Source organism: Arachis ipaensis, chromosome B8, assembly GCF_059453495.1.
Source record: "Arachis ipaensis isolate K30076 ecotype BB chromosome B8, ASM5945349v1, whole genome shotgun sequence".
NCBI classification, from domain to species: domain Eukaryota; kingdom Viridiplantae; phylum Streptophyta; class Magnoliopsida; order Fabales; family Fabaceae; genus Arachis; species Arachis ipaensis.
The window spans coordinates 29,926,028-29,931,989 of NC_142443.1; the positions used below are offsets into that span (position 1 = coordinate 29,926,028).

Below are 5,962 nucleotides of genomic sequence, written 5' to 3' on the forward strand. Positions count from 1 at the left end.
TTGAAGATCAATGAAGAACATAATGCATATATTCAAAAAAATGCAAGAAGAATAAAGACATGCAATTGACACCAAACTTAAAAAATTGATATTAGACTCAAACAAGAAACATAAAATATTTTTTATTTTTATGGTTTTATAATTTTTTTTTGTGATTTTTCGAAAATTGAGTGGAAAAGAAAATAATGGGATTCAAAATTTTTAATAAGAGTTCCAAGAATCATTGCAATGCTAGTCTAAGACTCCGGTCCAGGAATTAGACATGGCTTACTAGCCAGCCAAGCTTTCAATGGAAGCTCCGGTCCAAAACACTAGACATGGCCAATGGCCAGCCAAGCTTTAGCAGATCATTGCTAACAACAGCAAAATTGATAGAAATCAACAAGCTCTTGTGATGATAAGTTGAAACCTCGGTCCAATAAGATTAGACATGGCTTCACAGCCAGCCAGACTTCAACAGATCATCATGAAACTCTAGAATTCATTCTTAAAAACTCTGAGGAACAAAATAAAAAAAAAAATTTATAAAAAAATTTCGAAAATAAAAAGTAAAATTACCTAATCTAAGCAACAAGATGAACCGTCAGTTGTCCAAACTCGAACAATCCCCGGCAATGGCGCCAAAAACTTGGTGCACGAAATTGTGATCATCGACAATGGTGCCAAAGACTTGGAGCTCTCAAACGTGAATCACACTTTGTCACAATTCCGCACAACTAACCAACAAGTGCACTGGGTCGTCCAAGTAATACTGATGAGCGGATAATTTATATGCTTTTTGGCATTGTTTTTAGTATGTTTTTAGTATATTTTAGTTAGTTTTTATTATATTTTTATTAGTTTTTAAATAAAAATCACTCTTCTAGACTTTACTATGAGTTTGTGTATTTTTCTGTAATTTCAGGTATTTTCTTGCTGAAATTGAGGGACCTGAGCAAAAATCTGATTCAGAGGCTGAAAAAGGACTGCAGATGCTGTTGGATTCTGACCTCCCTGCACTCAAAGTGAATTTTCTGGAGCTATAGAAGCCCAATTGGTGCGTTCTCAATTGCGTTGGAAAGTAGACATTCTGGGCTTTCCAGAAATATATAATAGTTTATACTTTGCCCAAGATTTGATGGCCCAAACAGGTGTTTCATGTCAGCTCAAGAATTCTGGCGTTTAACTCCAAAACTGGCACAAAAGATGGAGTTAAACGCCCAAACTGGCACAAAAGCTGGCGTTTAACTCCAAGAAAAGTCTCTACATGAAAATACTTCAATGCTCAGCCCAAGCACACACCAAGTGGGCCCGAAAGAAGATTTCTGCATTAATTACTGATTTCTGTAAACCCTAGGCTACTAGTTCTCTATAAATAGGACCTTATACTTTTGATCTTTTGAGAAGTCTTATGCGATCTTAGAAACGTTTGAAGGTTGGCCATTCGGTCATGCCTAGACCTTGTTCTTATGTATTTTCAACGGTGGAGTTTCTACACACCATAGATTAAGGTGTGGAGCTCTGTTGTTCTTCATGAATTAATACAAAGTACTATTGTTTTTCTATTCAACTCAAGTCTATTTCTTCTCCAAGATATTCATTCGTTCTTCAAATTGATGAATGTGATGATTCGTGACACTCATCATCATTCTCACCTATGAACATGTGCTTGACAACCACCTCTGTTCTACTAGCAATGGCTTGAATGCGTATCTCTTGGGTTTCTAATCTAAGATTGGAACCTTCGTGGTATAGGCTAGAATTATTGGCGGCCATTCCTGAGATCCGGAACGTCTAAACCTTGTCTGTGGTATTTTGAGTAGGATCTAGGAAGGGATGACTGTGACGAGCTTCAAACTCGCGATTGTGGAGCATGTGACAGACGCAAAAGGATCAATGGATCCTATTCCGACATGATCGAGAACCAACAGCTGATTAGCCGATGTTGTGACAGAGCATCAGGACCATTTTCACTGAGAGGACGGGATGTATCCATTGACAACGGTGATGCCCAACATAAAGCTTGCCATGGAAAGGAGTATGAATGATTGGAAGAAGGCAATAGGAAAGCAGAGGTTCAAGGGGAACAAAGGATCTTCATACGCTTATCTGAAATCCACCAATGAATTACATAAGTATCTCTATCTTTATTTTATGTTTATTTTCATCACCTTAAACTCCATAACCATTTGAATCTGCCTGATTGAGATTTACAAGATGACCATAGCTTGCTTCAAGCCGACAATCTCCGTGGGATCGACCCTTACTCACGTAAGGTTTATTACTTGGACGACCCAGTGCACTTGCTAGTTAGTTGTGCGGAATTGTGACAAAGTGTGATTCACATTTGAGAGCTCCAAGTCTTTGGCGCCATTGTTGATGATCACAATTTCGTGCACCAAATTTTTGGCGCCGTTGCCAGGGATTGTTCGAGTTTGGACAACTGACGGTTCATCTTGTTGCTTAGATTAGGTATCTTTTCTTCAGAATTTTTAAGAATGAATTCTAGAGTTTCAAGGTGATGTTCCCACCATCACAAAAGCTGATTGATTCTCATCAATTTAGCTATTGAATGTAATGTCCTGCTAAAGCTTGGCCAAACATGTCTAATCCTTTTTAGACTGAAGCTTTAGACTAACATTGCATGATTCCTAGAATTCTTATTAAAAGTTTTGATTCTCTTTATTTTCTTTTCTATATAATTTTCGAAAAAAATACAAAAAAATTTTAAAATCATAAAACCAAAAATATTTTATATTTCTTGTTTGAATCTATTGTCTAATTTTAAGTTTGGTGTCAATTGCATGTCTTTATCCTTCTAATTTTTGAAAATTTATACATATTGTTCTTCATTGATCTTCAAGTTGTTCTTGATGATTTCATTGCTCTGATCTTCAAATTCTCTTGTTTTGTATGTTTTGTTGTTTCTTACATGCATTTTTACATTGTTATAGTCCTTAGTATACAAACTTTTAAGTTTGATGTCTTACATGCATTGTTTATTTGATCTTAGTCGCATTTTTATTGATTCCCATCATAAAAAATTCAAAAATATTTTTTTAAAACTATGTCTTTTCAAGTCAATAATACAGAGAATTGAAGATTCAGAACATTCAGCAGAGGAATCAAACAAAAAAAGCTGGGCGTTCAAAACGCCCAGTGAAGAAGGAAAACTGGCGTTTAAACGCCAGCCAGGGTACCTGGCTGGGCGTTTAACGCCCAAAAAGGTAGAGATTTGCCGTACGTGAGACTTCCGCATCATACGGCTCCGCCCCGAGCTTCCGTCGTCGGCCCTTGTCATTAGACCACTATCTATGCATGTATATTAAGCCTTTCGACATGGTCTTCTCTCTCTTTCCTATTGCTATTGGGATCCCTTTCATATTCATATTCAATAAATAGATTGCCTCTATCCATTTCTCCCTCTCTACTTCAAAGGGCGGGGAGGTAGGATGGGAGACCCACATGCCCACTTCTCCTTCCCTGCCCCATTTCTGGGACGGGCCTCGTTCTTATTTATTTGAGGGCTCAAAATGACACTAGAGGGAAGATTTTGTTTTTAATTCACATTTTTTTCAAGTTTTCATAATTTTTCAAAATCAAATCTTTTTCAAATCATATCTTTTCAATCATATATCTTTCAAAATCAATTTCTTTCTATTTTATATTTATTTTTACTATTTTCAAAAATCCTTGCTTCAATTCAAGATTTACTTCAAAAATTTTCAAGTTGTTACTTGCCTATTAAGAAAGGATCAAATTTTAAATTTTAGAATCATATCTTTTAATTTCTTGTTAGTCAAGTAATCAACTTTAGTTTTAAAACTTTCTCTTTTTAATTTGATTTTCAATCATATCTTCTCAATCATATCTTTTCAATCACACCCTTTTTCAAAATTAATTTTCAATCATATCTTTTTAATTTCTGATTTCAAAATCTTTTTCAAAAATCACTTGATTTCTTTCTCAATCTTAGTTTTCGAAAACCAATTACCAAATTTTTAAAATCTCTTACTTTAATTTCGAAAATTTCTTCTCCTCTTCTCACATCCTTCTATTTAAGGGACTAAGACTCCTCATCAAGGTGCAATTCAAACTCTGTCCTTCTTGATAAGTTCGAATTCCCTCTTCTCCACCTCCTCCTTCTATTCTTCTTTTCTTCTGACACTTCAAGGAATCTCTATACTGTGACATAGAGGATTCCATACTTTCTTGTTCTCTTCTCTTTCATATGAGCAGGAGCAAAGATAAAAGCATTCTTGTTGAAGCTGATCCTGAACCTGAAAGGACCTTGAAGAGAAAGCTAAGAGAAACCAAAACACAACTCTCTTTAGAGGGCCTAACAGAGCTCTTCAAAGAAGAAGAAACCATGGTAGCCGAAAACAACAACAATGCCAACAATGCAAGGAAGGTGCTTGGTGACTTTACTGCACCTACTCCTGATTTCTATGGGAGAAGCATCTCTATCCCTGCCATTGGAGCAAACAACTTCGAGCTTAAGCCTCAATTAGTTTCTCTAATGCAACAGAATTGCAAGTTTCATGGACTTCCATTGGAAGATCCTCATTAGTTCTTAGCCGAGTTCTTACAAATCTGTGACACTGTCAAGACCAATGGGGTTGACCCTGAAGTCTACAGACTTATGCTCTTTCCTTTTGCTGTAAGAGACAAAGCTAGAACATGGTTGGATTCACAACCTAAGGAAAGCCTGAACTCTTGGGAAAAGCTAGTCAATGCCTTCTTGGCAAAGTTCTTTCCACCTCAAAAATTGAGCAAGCTTAGAGTGGAAGTCCAAACCTTCAGACAGAAGGAAGGTGAATCCCTCTATGAAGCTTGGGAAAGATACAAGCAATTGATCAGAAGATGTCCTTCTGACATGCTTTCTGAATGGAGCATCATAGGTATTTTCTATGATGGTCTGTCTGAACTATCCAAGATGTCATTGGATAGCTCTACTGGAGGATCTCTTCATCTGAAGAAGATGCCTGCAGAAGCTCAGGAACTCATTGAAATGGTTGCAAATAACCAATTCATGTACACTTCTGAAAGGAATCCTGTGAATAATGGGACAACTCAGAAGAAAGGAGTTCTTGAGATTGATACTCTGAATGCCATATTGGCTCAGAATAAAATATTGACCCAACAAGTCAATATGATTTCTCAGAATCTATCTGAAATGCAAGCAGTAACAGGCAGTACTAAGGAAGCTTCCTCTGAAGAAGAAGCTTATGATCCTGAGAACCCAGCAATGGAAGAGGTGAATTAAATGGGAGAACCCTATGGAAACACCTATAATCCTTCCTGGAGAAATCATCCAAATCTCTCATGGAAGGATCAACAGAGACCTCAACAAAGTTTCAACAACAATAATGGTGGAAAAAACAGGTTTAGCAATAGCAAGCCTTTTCCATCATCTTCTCAGCAACAAATAGAGAATTCTAAGCAAAGCCACTCTGACTTAGCAACCATTGTCTCTGATCTAATTAAAACCACTCAAAGTTTTATGATTGAAACAAGGTCCTCCATTAGAAATTTGGAGGCATAAGTGGGTCAGCTGAGTAAGAAAATTACTGAACTCCCTCCTAGTACTCTCCCAAGCAATATAGAAGAGAATCCAAAGAGAGAGTGCAAGGCCATAAACACGTCTCACATGGCCGAACCTGGAGAGGAGGAAGAGGCAGTGATCTCCACTGAGGAAGACCTCAATGGACATCCACTGACCTCCAAGGAGTTCCCTAATTAGGAACCATGGGAATCTGAGGCTCATTCTGAGACCATAGAGATTTCATTGAATTTACTTTTGCCTTTCATAAGCTCTGATGAGTATTCTTCCTCTAAAGAGGATGAAAATGTCACTGAAGAGCAAGTTGCTAAGTATCTTGGAGCAATCATGAAGCTAAATGCCAAGTTATTTGGTAATGAGACTTAGGAGAATGAACCTCCATTGCTCATCAAAGAACTAAATGACTTGACTAGGCAGAGA

General features: G+C 37.1%; 1 non-coding gene across 1 annotated transcript; it reads right to left on the bottom strand.

Moving 5' to 3' along the window:
• Positions 1 to 4,753: 4,753 nt before the first annotated feature.
• LOC148547566 (small nucleolar RNA R71) lies at positions 4,754 to 4,861 on the bottom strand. The gene has a single exon (XR_015897328.1). It is a non-coding gene; the product is annotated as a small nucleolar RNA R71 (small nucleolar RNA).
• Positions 4,862 to 5,962: the final 1,101 nt, after the last annotated feature.